We start from the raw sequence: 14327 nt of genomic DNA, 5'->3' as shown, positions 1-14327 counted from the left end.
AAATGGGGTCAGCCCTTCTCAAAGCCACTGTGGCTCCAACCTCACTTCCTGCAGAGATGTTCATATTCTTTGTGAGAGGGAGTAGAGCATAGTGGTTAAAATGTGGACTCTGAAGTCAGACTAACTGGGCTCAAACCATAACTCCATCACTTACTAAGTAGGTGACCTTGGGTCAATTATTTAACCCCTTCTTGCCTCACTTTCCTTACCTATAAAATGGGGATAATAATAATAGTACATAACCCATAGGGCTTAGGGATTAAAGGAGTTAATATATGTGCAAGCACATAGGATGGTACACTAAGTTTGTGTTAGAATTTTCATAGTTCAAAATAATCTTGTTAATATTTGCTCAAGCTGGGACAACTGAATTATTGTGCTTTCATTATTATGTACTGCCACAGCTCGACTTCCTTTTGAGATGTAGAAATCTACCAGTTCTTTCATTTCATTATGAGCTTTACAAAATGTATTTCCCAGGAAGAGAAAAATAAATCATCTATAAAACCTCATATGAAAGGTTTTCATAAATCTTATAAAAATTGGTCCAAGTTTAAAGATCACTGCTTAGATTGGTTGAAAGCCCTTCATTGTGAACATTCTAATGAGGATGCTTATAAAGGAAGGACCTGGAATGGTCTGGCTAGTGGTGTGTGTGAGGTCACTGGAATCACAGCCTTTATCTACCTGATGGGTTTAAGTAGCATTGGCTCAGGCTCAAGGGAAGTCCGTAGATGATGAAATACTTGTACTCAGACTTGCTCATGGCCAACAGTTGGAGAGTGGTATGTTTAGTGTCATCGGATCCTTGGTCCTTAGCCTGACATTCGTGGGCCACCCTCCATGTCCCGATTGAACCCACTTTTCCACTGTATGTCCCTCCACCCTTACCCTTCCTTCTGCCTAGTATTTGCCCACCTATATCTCAGTAAGACCTGATCCTTTGTATGTCTCAAAGTCCATATTAAAAGCCGTTTCCTTCCTGAAGGTTTTTCTGAACCTTCTAACCAGCTGTTCTCTTCCTTGCATAATTCCTTGCACAATTCATTCAACTTATGTTTATTGAACCTAGAGGTGCTAGTTACGTCTTGGACACTGGCAATAAACAAATACAGATGTTTGTGGAAGGAAAGAATGAAAGAAGATGATATGGGAATGGCATTTTTATTTTACTTAGATAGATTGCATAGGGTGCACAAACTCAAAGGCCAACTAGAGAAGGCAAGTGGTACAATGAGCTAAGAAGATTGAGTATAATCCTTTGAGGAGTGATGGGGACTTTTGCTAATTGTTCATTAATACTTCGTCTAATGGAAGTGACTGTCACTTAACTCCAGCCAATTGGAGTTTGGTGTTCATGTTATGAGATTTTCCATTTTTTTTTTCAAGAAAATTTGGAAATCTAGACTTCCTTGTAAAATGTCTTATATTGAATATTGACAACTTATTTACATTTTTAAAAAATACCAAAAAAACTAAACAACTCATGGCTGGTGGTTACTGCTTACCACTGCTGGTGTGGAACCTTGAAATGCTGAGTCCTGAGCTGACCATGCAGCCCACAGTGGCCACACTTCCAAGGCAGGAAGCCAGTGCTGAGGATGGGCCAGCTTGCTCCTTTTCTCCTTCCTCCTAATTATCCAGGATACTGTATCTCACTCATCTGCAGGCATGTCCTGGCCTTGGACAATCACTCCATCTCCTTGACCTCTTGGCCTGCCTTTCTCTTTCTCTCCACGATGTCAAAGGGTGATGACCATCCTGTCTCCTCCGCAGAGATCCCTGACACTGGATCTTGCCCTCCAATTTAGCTCCATGTCTTTATTGTGATGAATGAGCTTCAGCAGATGACAAGCAGAAATCACTGTATAGAAGATCAAAAGCTCCCCCTGGGCTGCCTGGAGCATATTTATGACTTCACTGACTTGGGAAGTTCCACCCATTGATAATGTGGTGCCTGTGGAAAGTGAACTTCTCCCCCCACCCCCACCCCCACCCCCACACCCCCATACCTCTACCCAGTCCCAGTGGAAAATGAGAGCTTTGTAAAGGAGCTACCAAAGGAGGACCTCAAAACAGAATCATTGACAACCTGTTTGGAATTTTCTGTGGCTGGATTACTGCTTAGATATAGGGTCTGAACTAAGAGACATTTTTGGAGTCTTTTCAGTTTTGTGATTTGGTGACTACAAATTAATAGCATTATTTTTTAATATAATAAAGGAAATGGTTGAACTAGTTGACTCCTGCTTCAGTGAATCATATGTTCCCCAGTATTGTGGCACAGGATTTCTTGAAATGATTTGAGGAGCATCAGCAACAGAGTTGCTGGATGTTTATGCAAATGGCCAATTTCTGTGCTTCATCCTGGATCTGGGGGTGGGGCCTGGTGATACACATTTTAACACATATCTCAGGAGATTCTGATGCACAATGAATATTGGGAACCTTTGACTAATGATAAAGATGATGATGGGGACCGGGCCCTAAGTGTTGTAAGTGCCACGTGTTTATTCCTTGCTACATGCCTAGGAGGTACCTATTTCCCAATGTGTGAAATACATATCACTGCTTGAAATTGACATTTTCGGTGCCACGTGGATGAATTTAAAAAAAAAAAAAATTTATAGTTTTTGTTTAACTTACATATAAAACTCATGTGTTTAGTCACCTAAACTCGTAATTTCATTGGCAAGAGTACTTAAGTAAAGGCTCAGTTTATTTGAATAAAGATAGTGATTTGACTTAAAGTGAAATAGTAACTAAATAATAATAACAAAAACGGTGAAGGTAGACTGTGAGTAATTGAAACCTGCAAAGCGTCCAGACGAGCAACAAAGCTCTGAATGGAGCCAGAGGACTTGAATTTAAATCTTGAATTAAATCTTACCAGCTGTGTGCCCTTGAGCAAATCTCTTTGCCTTTTTGGGCTTTGCTTCATTCTCAGCAAAATGAAAATATTAAAATCAACTTCACCTGTCTGTGGTAAAGAGTATAAGTGAAAACATATATAAAAGAGCACATAGTAGATGGTCAACAAATAGGGCTTGAATATGGATATTACTTGAGTGTTCCTAAAAATGCATCAGAAATATAAACTCTTTTTTTCTTATATCTTTCTTTAAGCTATGTGTTGACCACATTTACTGAATAGTGAACAGGGGGAAGCACTGGGTATCTGAAGATTGGGGTTCCATTTCCAGCCCTGCATCTGGCAATCTGTGGGTCCTCTGGCAAGACATTTTACCTCATTGTGCCTCATTTTTATAATCTGTAAAGAGGGATTACACTAGAAGACTTCCAAGGTCTTTCCCAGCACCAACATTCTATTTGCATCAGAAATATTTCTTTAGTATCTGTAACAAATGGGGAATAATCAGAGCACAGATTAAATATCATTTTAGCCCAATAGGTAATTTGCTAAAACCGCTCTCCAGTGGCCCAATTTACTGGTTCCATTTTCTTACTTCCTTTGGAGGTGCTAATGAACAGTGAAACCAAATGTTTGACAGAAGGAAAGCAACAATAGAAGACACTGGAGCAAGGAACCTGGATTTCCTTCAAACTAGAAATCTCCCAAATGTGAAACTGTTGATCATGTTTTTATAGTACTGTAGTTTGACAATACTGTATTTCTTGTTAATGGAATCATGCTAGCATTGGACTAGGGAGAAATCCATAAATTGAAGTATGTCTATCTTTTTCTTCCTTCCTTAGAAATAGCAATGAAATAATTTTTAAAGTGGAAGACGTCTAGTCATTAAAAAATGAGTTAGTAACTAAGATGTTGTAATTAGTTGCCTGGGTGAGTTCTCTGAAATCCACTTTTCTTTTGGGTCAGCTGTCTCCCAGTTAAGCAGTTTTGCAGAAATCTTTCTTTTCCTTGCCCGGAAGTATAAAACAGAAAAATCATGGGATGCTGAAATTGCTGAACACACACGAAGTGGTGCCACAGTGTCCCCACCCGGTGCCAAAGCAAATTTCTGAGAGTTACGTAATTTCTCCCTGACTTCGAGATCCCAAGATCCTGTCTGAGGTTGATGCTGTATAATCTGCTGGGACTGTATTCCCTAAGGCATTTCCTTGGTGTATGATAACTTGTCAGTACTAAGTACCTGGGGTCAGAATTGGGGAGAGAGGCTTCCGATCATTTCAGCACACATCCAGTATCCTGCCAACTTCCAAAATTCATGCTGGGGGATTGCTAAAACAGACAGCATTTAATTGGCTGAAATGTGAATCATGACTTGCAAGAGTATAAGCATTCATTTGGAAAGTATTTTTGATCATCCATTGAGCTAATAACATTGTGGGGAATTAGAAAAAAAAATTTTTATATGGTTTCAAAAACAAAGTATGTGGTAGAGCTTTGGCCCTCAAGGAATTTACAAAATATCTGGAGAGCCGAGCATGCATTCATAGTTTAATAAGAACATAAATAAAACTAGGTAACCCTGCAATGCACCAGCTGGAAGAGTTGACAAATGGGAGGGTAACCTTATCTAATCTTCTCATGTTCCTGATGAAGAAACTGAAACACTGAGAGGTAAAAAAGACCTGAAGAAACGTAGCCAGGAAAGGATTGAGCTGAAGCTTGAAAGCATTTTTCCTAATGCCCTTTGCACTCCACTTTCTACTATTCCACAGCTGTCTCTATGTGTTTAAGCATGAAATTAGTGATTTTGGAAGGTTGTAGGTGTTCAGAGGGGAAAAGGCTGTCCACTTTAAAGAAAGACAAAGAACCAGAGAGACCCAATTTGACTTAAATACGATACACACATCTCTCCAGTCCAGTGCCAACATTGAACATCATGCCATAACTGGATATAGACTACTGTCTACTAGATCCCTGGTTTCTCAGTATATGTATTTTTCCTCTTCCTTTTGCTAGCCATTTGGTTTTATTGTTCATTAGCACCTTTAAAGGGGTATAAGAAAAGAAACCTTTAAGTTGGCTGCCCTTCAGCAGCTCTGAAAATTGCCTGTCTTCATTAAAGTTTCTGATCACTAAAACGGCGGTGATAATAGTACAGACCTTGTCAAGTTGTTCTAAGAATCAAATTGGTTCATATAGCTGAGAACAGTGCCTAGTACATGGTAAGCGCTTTGACATTCTTAGCCATCTTCTTTTCCAGCTGCTTCATCATCTCCAGCATCATCACCATGCGGTTCTGCCTTGCTTGCTCCTGCTTCTGGCACGTACTCCTCTCAGGCTACACACTTGTGGTGTGCACATTTGTACCAGAATTTTCACCTCTTTTGTAGAAGAGAATATCTAGATCTTCTTTTCCATATCTTAGATGTTAATGAGAGTGTTTACAGTCAAAGTTCTGAGAAAATGCCAATTTTGTTGCTGATGATTGTCCTGCACATGTTTTCATATCATTTAGTATTGGAAGTGGCCTTAGGGATCATCAACAATAGCCCCCTCATTTTACACTGAGAACATTGAGGCCTGGAGGGGTTATTTTTCTATCCATGGTGGATGCTCACCCAGGTTATATGTATGTGGTTAGTGGCACAGCTAAGTTTAGAACCCAGGAATTTTGACTTTAATCCCAAACCACCTCTTTTCTTTCTGTATCCAGGGAGAGGAGAGAGATTGTTTCATAGAGATTGTTGAATATTCCTGAAAATACCACCAAAATGACCTGTTGATAAGGCAAAGCTGCATTCATTCTGTATTGCTTTGAGGGGAAAGTCAGAATATTAATGAGGTTTGGGGTTTTGGGTTAAGATGGATCTTTCAATGCAGGGACTTGATTAGTAGTAAGGTTCATGAAATAATATTTTAGGATTGGTGAACACAGCTCTGTGAGGAATTTGAGAAAGACCAGAGTTTTAAAGAATGTTGGAGAGTAAGCAGTCATTTGATGCTATCTATTGAAAAGTTGACCAGTTTGATGTCCATTAAATGGGGTTTTCAGGAAGCTATTTGCAACCTTTTTCTTCCTGGGCAAAAATTTCCTGGAATAGTGAAGTCACGTTGATGGAGACGTTGGCATAGTAAAGTCATATTAATGTTGAGGATAAGCTGTGTGGTGTGGATGGTTTTGCCCTCCACAATCATCCCATCATTTATTGGGCACCAACTATGCACCAGATCATTTGCATACTTTTCAGTTGAAAGCACAATATGGGCAGAGATCACATTCATTTATTTTGTATATTATTCTATCTTTAGCTGCCAAACATAGTGGCTGGCACAAAGTATTTATAAAATGTTATAAATTTATGTAGCATCATGCTTGATAACACTATAAAGTTAATATCATTCTATGCCCTAGCAATTACACTTCTGTGTATGTAAACCAAAGCCATTCTGAGACAGGTCTATAAGGGAACATGTACAAGAATGTTCTTGATAGCATTGCTGATGGTAGCTGGGAATTGGAGATAATCTGGGTGTCTATCCCTGTGAGATTAGAGAGGTAAAATGGATGTAGGCACTGGGGTACTATATCAGTCAATATCCCAACAGGAAGAAAATGGTATGCTCAAAGTAATTCAACTGAAGAGAATTTAATGAAGGTGCTATGTATGATGGAAGACAAAGTTCAATAATCAACAAGGGACAATAAGTCACCCAGGAACTGGAGAAGATCTTATCACTCTTAGGCCTGAAGGAAAAGGGGAAATAATGATGTAATTGGAGCTCTGTGAGAGCAGAGTCACAGAGGAGGGGCATCCCTGCAGGAGCTGTGGCCACAGAGAAATGGAGCTACTGAGAAAATTCTACTAAAGAAGGGAGGGAGCAGAAGCAGGGAGGAGGCAAGGTGATGGCCTGTAAACCTGATCTTTCTTTCTTCCTGCCCATAATCTTCTCTTGGTGTCTCCCATTGCACAAATATAACTGGAAGCCAATGGCCATGGACTCTGGGTGATGTGTTTGTAGAGATAAGCTTCGGGGGCACAGAACAGAGCAGAGAATGACTCGATGGCTCCAATGGGTAAAGGAAGAATAATCAGCAGAAACAGTTTCCAGCATTTAGAAGCAATGAAGTAAATATACTCATAATAACATGGATGACTCATAGAAATACAGTGCTAGGGACAAAAAAAAAAGGAAGGAAGAGAAAGAAAAAACACAACTCCAGTTATATAAATTAAAAATACATACAAACAAAACAACAATGTGTATTTACAAGAGTGTACAGAAATAAAAGCATTGAGTTCAAACAATGTGGAATGGCTGCCTTAAGGAAGAGGATTGTGAATTCAAGGGAATAAATAGAAAAATAAATAAATCATGGACCAATAATGAAATCATGGACCAATAATGATAATGTGCCATGAACTGAGGAGAGTGATCAATTCAACCCCCACTTCAAAAATCCAAATTTTAAAAAAAAAAAGAAGAGTATGATTAGTATTAAATTCTCTGTAACATGGATAAGGAAATGAAGGTCCATAGAGTTTGAGGAACTAGCCCAGGGTTACACAGATAGTGGAAGATTCCTTGAGGAAATAAGAGGCAGGGGACATTCCTGATGTAGCTGAATATTCTGTTCCATTACATCGCCTTTCCCCACCGTAATATAGTCATTGAAGGCCTGTGTGAATTCAGCTGCTGTTTCTTTTTGTGCTCCTGACTGGGAGTGTCTCTAAATACTAATGTCTTGCTGCCTGGGTTTAAGGACTTACTTTAAAAAAGTAACATCATTGGCCTCATACCTATTATTAGCCAAAACTTCTGTAATCGCATCAATTTGGGGGCAAGGTAATTGTCAGGTTGTGTGGGGACAGTCACAGACCTCAGCTGTTATCTGGACAGTCACTTATAATCTCTTTCCCTGTTCCAACTGGCAATAAGCATCTCACTTGGTATATGTTAAACTTAGAAAATGGGGTTTGAGTTTAGCCAGAGGGAATGGAGGGATGGATAATGGCCCTAGCCTCTCTGGGGCTTTGTGTAAACGTGCTAAGGAGCACTTGGCCCTAGAAGGATGCTAGAATGCTATATGCCCACAAACATAATCATCTCCATAGGGGAACTCCCCAAAAGCTATTGTGATCATGTGAGCAGATTCTGTGAGCAGCCTGACAGGGCTTTTGATTCTGGGAATTATTAGAAGAAAAATATGCATTTGTCTGGATCACTCATGCTGTGATGCGGATCACTCATCCTCGTGACAATCAGGCATTTTACTGATGAGGAGATCAAGCTCAAAGAAGTTAAGCAACTGACTCAGCCCTGGACACATCCAAAAGGGGACTCAGGCCCTACCATCTCCCAAGCCTCTGCCCTTTTCTCATAGAAGTTCTCCTCCACAACAGTAGCCTAGTCTGTCCTTGGATGGGTTGGGGTGGGGGTGGAGGCCCAGAGAAGGTTGAAGTTTCCCGGAATGGAGCTAAGTGAGACCTCCCTGAGGCCCTGCTTGGTGTTTACTTTAAGGCAGGGCTTTCTTGTTGGGGTTGTTCTCTCCTATCCTTACCTGGAGAGCAACCCTATGTTGTCTTCAGAAAGGATCACCCAGATAAGAAGGTTGTTCATACAATTGTACAAGCAGGATGTAGATCCTGCCAAACTAGGTTGATGCAGGGCTTCCTCATGATTTCTTGAGAGCCTGGTGTCCTGGAATCCTTTGGCTGGGCCGGGAGGTGCAGCCTGGTCCACACTGATGGGAAGGAGTGTGGGAGGCAGAGGAAGACAGCTGGGCCTGGGTAGGGCTTCAGGTTTGCTCCTAGACAGTAAGGGTCTCTGTAGCAGACTTGGGGGCTCTTGGGCTGTCAAAGCAATGCCACATTCATTTCCCTTACTTTGGGCTCCAATATCCTCTCTTCACAGTCCACCCAATTGGAATTGCGTATTTCCTTCTTTTGCAACCATTGTCTGAAAGTGATTAAAGACCACTTTGCCCGATTTGTTATCAGAACTTTGCTCTAACCGCCTCCCTTTTGGTTTTCTCTCAATGATGCATTGTCTTCCTAGCAAATAATACTAAAAAAGAAAATAAAGTAATAGTAGATGCTGCAATTTATTAAGCACCGATTTGTGACAGGCAGTGTTCTAGTTGCTTTACATGGATTCTCTCATTTGATCCCCTGCATAACTCTGTGAATTAGTATCCCCAATTGGCAGATGAAGAAACTGAATCTTGGCAAGGTTAAGAAACTAGTTCAAGGTCACACAGCTAGAACATAGAGGAGTAGGGAATGGAACCCTATTCTGTTTTCCTTCAAAGCCCACAGTCCTTTCTACTTGGACCATGTTGCCTGTGAAATAGGGATGGTAATAACAGTCGACCTGCTTGCTTTGCAAGCCTGTGGTAAGGATCAAATGAGACAGTAATTGGGAAAGCACTTTGAAAATTGCAAAGCACTATATAAATGTATGGTATTATTTTAATGTATCACCCGCCTACAAAAACATGGCTCAAACATCTCATTTAGAAGACACACCAGATCATTATTCAATAAGATAACACCACATATGATCCTTTTATCATTCTAAGAATGTGTATGAAATCCACAAAACCAAAGCCATTAGGAAGGTTTGTTTTCTGGGTAGTCTCAGTTAACTTGGAGTAAGCTCAAGATGTTTTTAAATAGCCAGGGAATTAAACCAAAGGGACTGCATTGAGTGTCAGAGAATTAAACATCCTTTTAGACTTTGGGAGTTTAAAAGTTATGCTTTTAAGGAGAGGCTAGGCCTCCCTGTATTTGTGCCTAAGAGTCTCCTCCTGAATGCCTCTTTGTTGCTCAGATGTGGCCCTCTCTCTCTGGCTAAGCCAACTTGAAAGGTGAAATCACTGCCCTCCCCCCTACGTGGGATCAGACACCCAGGGAAGTGAATCTCCCTGGCAACGTGGAATATGACTCCCGGGGAGGAATGTAGACCCGGCATCGTGGGATGGAGAACATCTTCTTGACCAAAAGGGGGATGTGAAAGGAAATGAAATAAGCTTCAGTGGCAGAGAGATTCCAAAACGAGCCGAGAGATCACTCTGGTGGGCACTCTTACGCACACTTTAGACAACCTTTTTTAGGTTCTAAAGAATTGGGGTAGCTGGTGGTGGATACCTGAAACTATTAAACTACAACCCAGAACCCATGAATCTCGAAGACAGTTGTATAAAAATGTAGCTTATGAGGGGTGACAGTGGGATTGGGAATGCCATAAGGACCAAACTCCACTTTGTCTAGTTTATGGATGGATGTGTAGAAAAGTAGGGGAAGCAAACAAACAGACAAAGGTACCCAGTGTTCTTTTTTACTTCAATTGCTCTTTTTCACTCTAATTATTATTCTTGTTATTTTTGTGTGTGTGCTAATGAAGGTGTCAAGGATTGATTTAGGTGATGAATGTACAACTATGTAATGGTACTGTGAACAATCGAAAGTACAATTTGTTTTGTATGACTGCGTGGTATGTGAATATATCTCAATAAAATGATGATAAAAAAAAAAAAAGGTGATAGTCTAGACTACTCTTCTTTGAGCTTCTCTGTTTTATAAATTCCATAATAGACTAGTTTCATAATCAGGAAAAATATTATATAAAATAAAGTATTAAAAAAAAATAATAAAAAATAAAAATAAAAAAATAAATAAAAGTTATGCTTTTAATAAGTTAGAAAATTCCTAGGAACTAGGAACTGCTTTCAAGGAGTTGAATGGGAAACCTTTTGGCACTAAAGGGAACTATAGAAAAAAAAGAAAAAAAAAAAAGCAGTAATTACAGCCAGTGGAGTGTGAGGAGAATTGCCTATCCAACTGTACTTCCTGGGTTTGAATCCTTGATCCCCCACTTTAGTAGATACCTAACCCAGGCAAGGTATTATTATTATTTTTTATTTTACACATGCTTTATTTTTAATTTCTTAGAGTTTTCTTCCCCCTCCTTTATTAGAGAAGTTGTGGATTGACAGAACAATTGTGAATAAAACACAGGATCCCCACATACCACCCCACACCAACACACCAACAAATGTGCGGAATATTTGCTACAAATGATGATAGCACATTTTTATAATTGTACTATTAATTAAAGTCCATGGTTTCTTTAACTTAGGGTTCACTGTTTGTGTGGTATAGTTCCATGGATTTTTAAAAATTTTTTATTCTGTTACCATATATAATCTAACATTTCCCCTGTTAATCATATTCAGATACATATTTCAGTGCTGTTAATTGCGTTCACAAGCTGATGCTACCATCACTACCCAGGCAAGTGATTTAATCTTGTTGTGCCTTAGTTTTCTTTTTGGTAGGAATGATAATTGTACCTACCTCCTAAGGCTATTGTGAAGATTAGGTGAGTAATTGGAACAGTGCCTGGCATATAATAAGCACTCAATAAAAATTACCTCATGCTGTTATGATGATTTAAGAAGCACACAAAATATTCTTGAGTGACACAAGAATAGAACGTCAAAGAAACTAAATTCACCTGTAATAATAAACGGCCTCCAGTGTGCCAGGTATTATGTTCCATATTTTATAACAAACATTATCTCTTTAATCATCGTAACAACCCTTAGAAGTAGATTTTATACTCCCACATTGCAGATGTGGAAACGGAGGTCTAGAGTACTCTGTGTGAGCATCTGGAATGTTCTCTAAGATTTCTTGATCCTTTATTACATCCCCAAACTACCAAAGCCTGGCTGCTAGTAGCAAGTCCTCTGCCCATGGATCTTCTAGTAGCAAGTCTTCTGCCCATGGATCTTCTAGTAGCAAGTCCTCTGCCCATGGATTTGACTGATAATTGCGAACGGGGAGAACAATGGGCTAGAGCCCTAAGCACTGCCCACACTACTAAAAGACAGGCAGCAAGGGGCTGTGGCTAAGAAAGTTGAGACTGACCTTGCCATACCTTTTCTGCTTTCTGGAGCCAATCTGTGATCTCTCTCCACTTAGGGCTGTCCTTGAAGCTTTTGAACCAGATTTTAAGGTTTGAAAAACATTTATTAGACCAGAAGTGTGGGGTGGGGCTGGTACCTTACTATCCCTAAGGAATGGACCAGTTTCCAACTGAGTTTATTTAGGATACCCCATCAGTCCACAGCTTTAAAACATCCTTTAACTCTCCATTGTCCAAAAGGAAAATGTCCTAGTTCTTTGGTATCATGGTAAAGTGGAATAAGTTTGGCCTTCATTCAACAAGGTCTGAATCCTGGCCTTACCATCAACTAGCTGTATAATTTGAGCTGAGATTAATTTCACAGAACCACAGTTTTTTTTTTCATCTACTAAATGGAAATAATAATGCTGCCTTGCTGAGTTGCTATAAAGGTCGAATAAGGTCAGACACAAAGTACCTCATACACTGTGTGGCTCACAGTAGATGATTACTAAACATTAGTTCCTGTCCTTCCTCTTAGGAAAGTACACATAATCTTTTATAATCAGATCTCATTCTATTAATACACTCTCTCCCTGTATGCTCTATGTGTTCATGAACACCACATTGAAACATGCCATTCACAGTTTTGCTGCAGAAATGAGATTATATGTGTGGAATTGCCTAGCTCAATGCCTGGGACAAAATGGGCTTTCAGTAAGATGGAATAAATGAGGAAGAAGCCACCTAGGGTGGCAGGATGGTAGGAAAAAGGGAAATAAGAATGTTTTCTCCCTAGGGATCCTCGGACTGCCCTGAAAACTTGGAATACAGGGAAGCCTGTAGGGGGGAGGGGATTGAGAGATGGGAATAAGGGGTCTGGTCAGTAACAGACAGAGCTCTGGAGCCTGTATATAGCCCCTCTCCCACCCCGTTAAATATTCATCACCACCAACCCTGTCCCCCAGGAAACCAGACCCTCATCTCAGCCAGTCACATTTAATGTTTGCTGTTTGCCCATCTTGAAAGCGTGCCACGTGGAATAAGATTAAATTATGTGTGTAGTGATTGCATTCTGGCTCAGACAGAGAACTGTCCGTGGCTCATTCCACATTAGATACTATTCCTGTAAATGTCATTAAGTGTACATGAGCTAGCCACTCATGTTGATTTCATATTGACTTTCTTTCTATCAAACATAAACTCTTAGAAACAGTTCGGGTGCCGAGGGCCATTTAAGGACCCATGCTGTCTTCAAAAGTTAGTTTGGGGATCCATGGGAATGTAGCCTCTCCTGGAATTGCATTTAGTACCCTGATTTAACGTGTATTTTCACGCTGATGTTTCTTTTGGTCCTTTTCCATGTGTTGGATAGCTGAAAATGGACAGATGCACAATATGAAGGCTCTTTGGTTTCTATAGTAGCACGTTATTTATCTGGCATTGTCAGCTCATTAGCTGTTCCACCTAAGTGAATTTTCCAGCTAACCGAAGAATTCCGCATTAAATGCCACATGGTTTGCTGCTTAATGGAAATCTTTCTTAATGGATTGCTCACACACCTCCAACTTCCTAAAGAAGGCTACCTTTTCACAATAATACATAGTCATTATTATGAGTTATTGAATGGTGCTGCCAAATAGTTTATACCCAGAGTCTGTTGAGCTCTGTGTACTAATTGCCCAAGCTGTTAAGCTTTTTGAGTCTCTTTTTTAAGCTTGAGTCTCTTTAAGCTTTTGGGTCTCTTCTCTTTCCCCTCAGAGTAGTTTCTAGTTTTATCTGCCTTCATCTCCTTTCCTGCTTTCCATTTGTTGTGTCTAGTTAACTCTAGACTGGGAAATCTGATAACTAAGCTTGTGAAAAGTACATATAAACAGCTTCTGAGTGAAGACCTTTTGAGTTTTTCTAAACGGTAAGAGTTTCAGTGAAAAGAAAAAAGAGTTTGACTGCATAAATTGAGGTTGACTCACCAAAAGAGAAAAAGTCCTTATTTGGGCACCATTTGTCAGAGATTTGTTTACCTGGTTTGCCAAATTTGAGCCACAGACACCCAATCTAAATGCTGATTGGGATGGCCATATTACTACTACCTAAAGTGGTTCCTCTAACTGGGTTTCAAAAAAATTTAAATAAATTAATTGATTTATTTTTAATTGTGGTAAAGCAGTTTTAACCATCTTAAGTGGGCAATTCTTTGACATTTAGTACATTGACAATACTACGTAACTTTCACCACTATTTCCAGATAATTTTTGTCAAACCCAAATGCATATTCATTTAACAATAACTCCCCATTCCCCTACCTCACCCTGGTAACCACTCTTCTGCTTTCTGTCACTAAGAAATTTCTTATCCTAAGTATGTCATGAAAGAGAAATCATACAATATTTTTCCTTTTGTGTCTGGCTTATTTCTTTCAACATGATGTCGTGAAAGTTCATCCATGTTGTAGCATGTACTAGCACTTCATTTCTTTTTTATGGCAGAATAATATTCCACGGTGTGGCTATACCACAGTTTTTTATGTATGCATCTGTTAATG

At 39.7% G+C, this 14327-nt stretch overlaps 1 protein-coding gene across 1 annotated transcript in view; it reads left to right on the top strand.

Moving 5' to 3' along the window:
• The window catches only part of ROR1 (receptor tyrosine kinase like orphan receptor 1), a 410563-nt gene that overhangs the window by 193571 nt on the left and 202665 nt on the right, over positions 1-14327 (top strand). The gene's annotated exons all lie outside the window — the stretch shown is intronic.

This window comes from Choloepus didactylus, chromosome 2, assembly GCF_015220235.1.
Source record: "Choloepus didactylus isolate mChoDid1 chromosome 2, mChoDid1.pri, whole genome shotgun sequence".
Lineage (NCBI taxonomy): Eukaryota > Metazoa > Chordata > Mammalia > Pilosa > Megalonychidae > Choloepus > Choloepus didactylus.
Note: the sequence above shows the minus strand (reverse complement) of the source record. Positions and strands in the feature narration are given on the sequence as shown.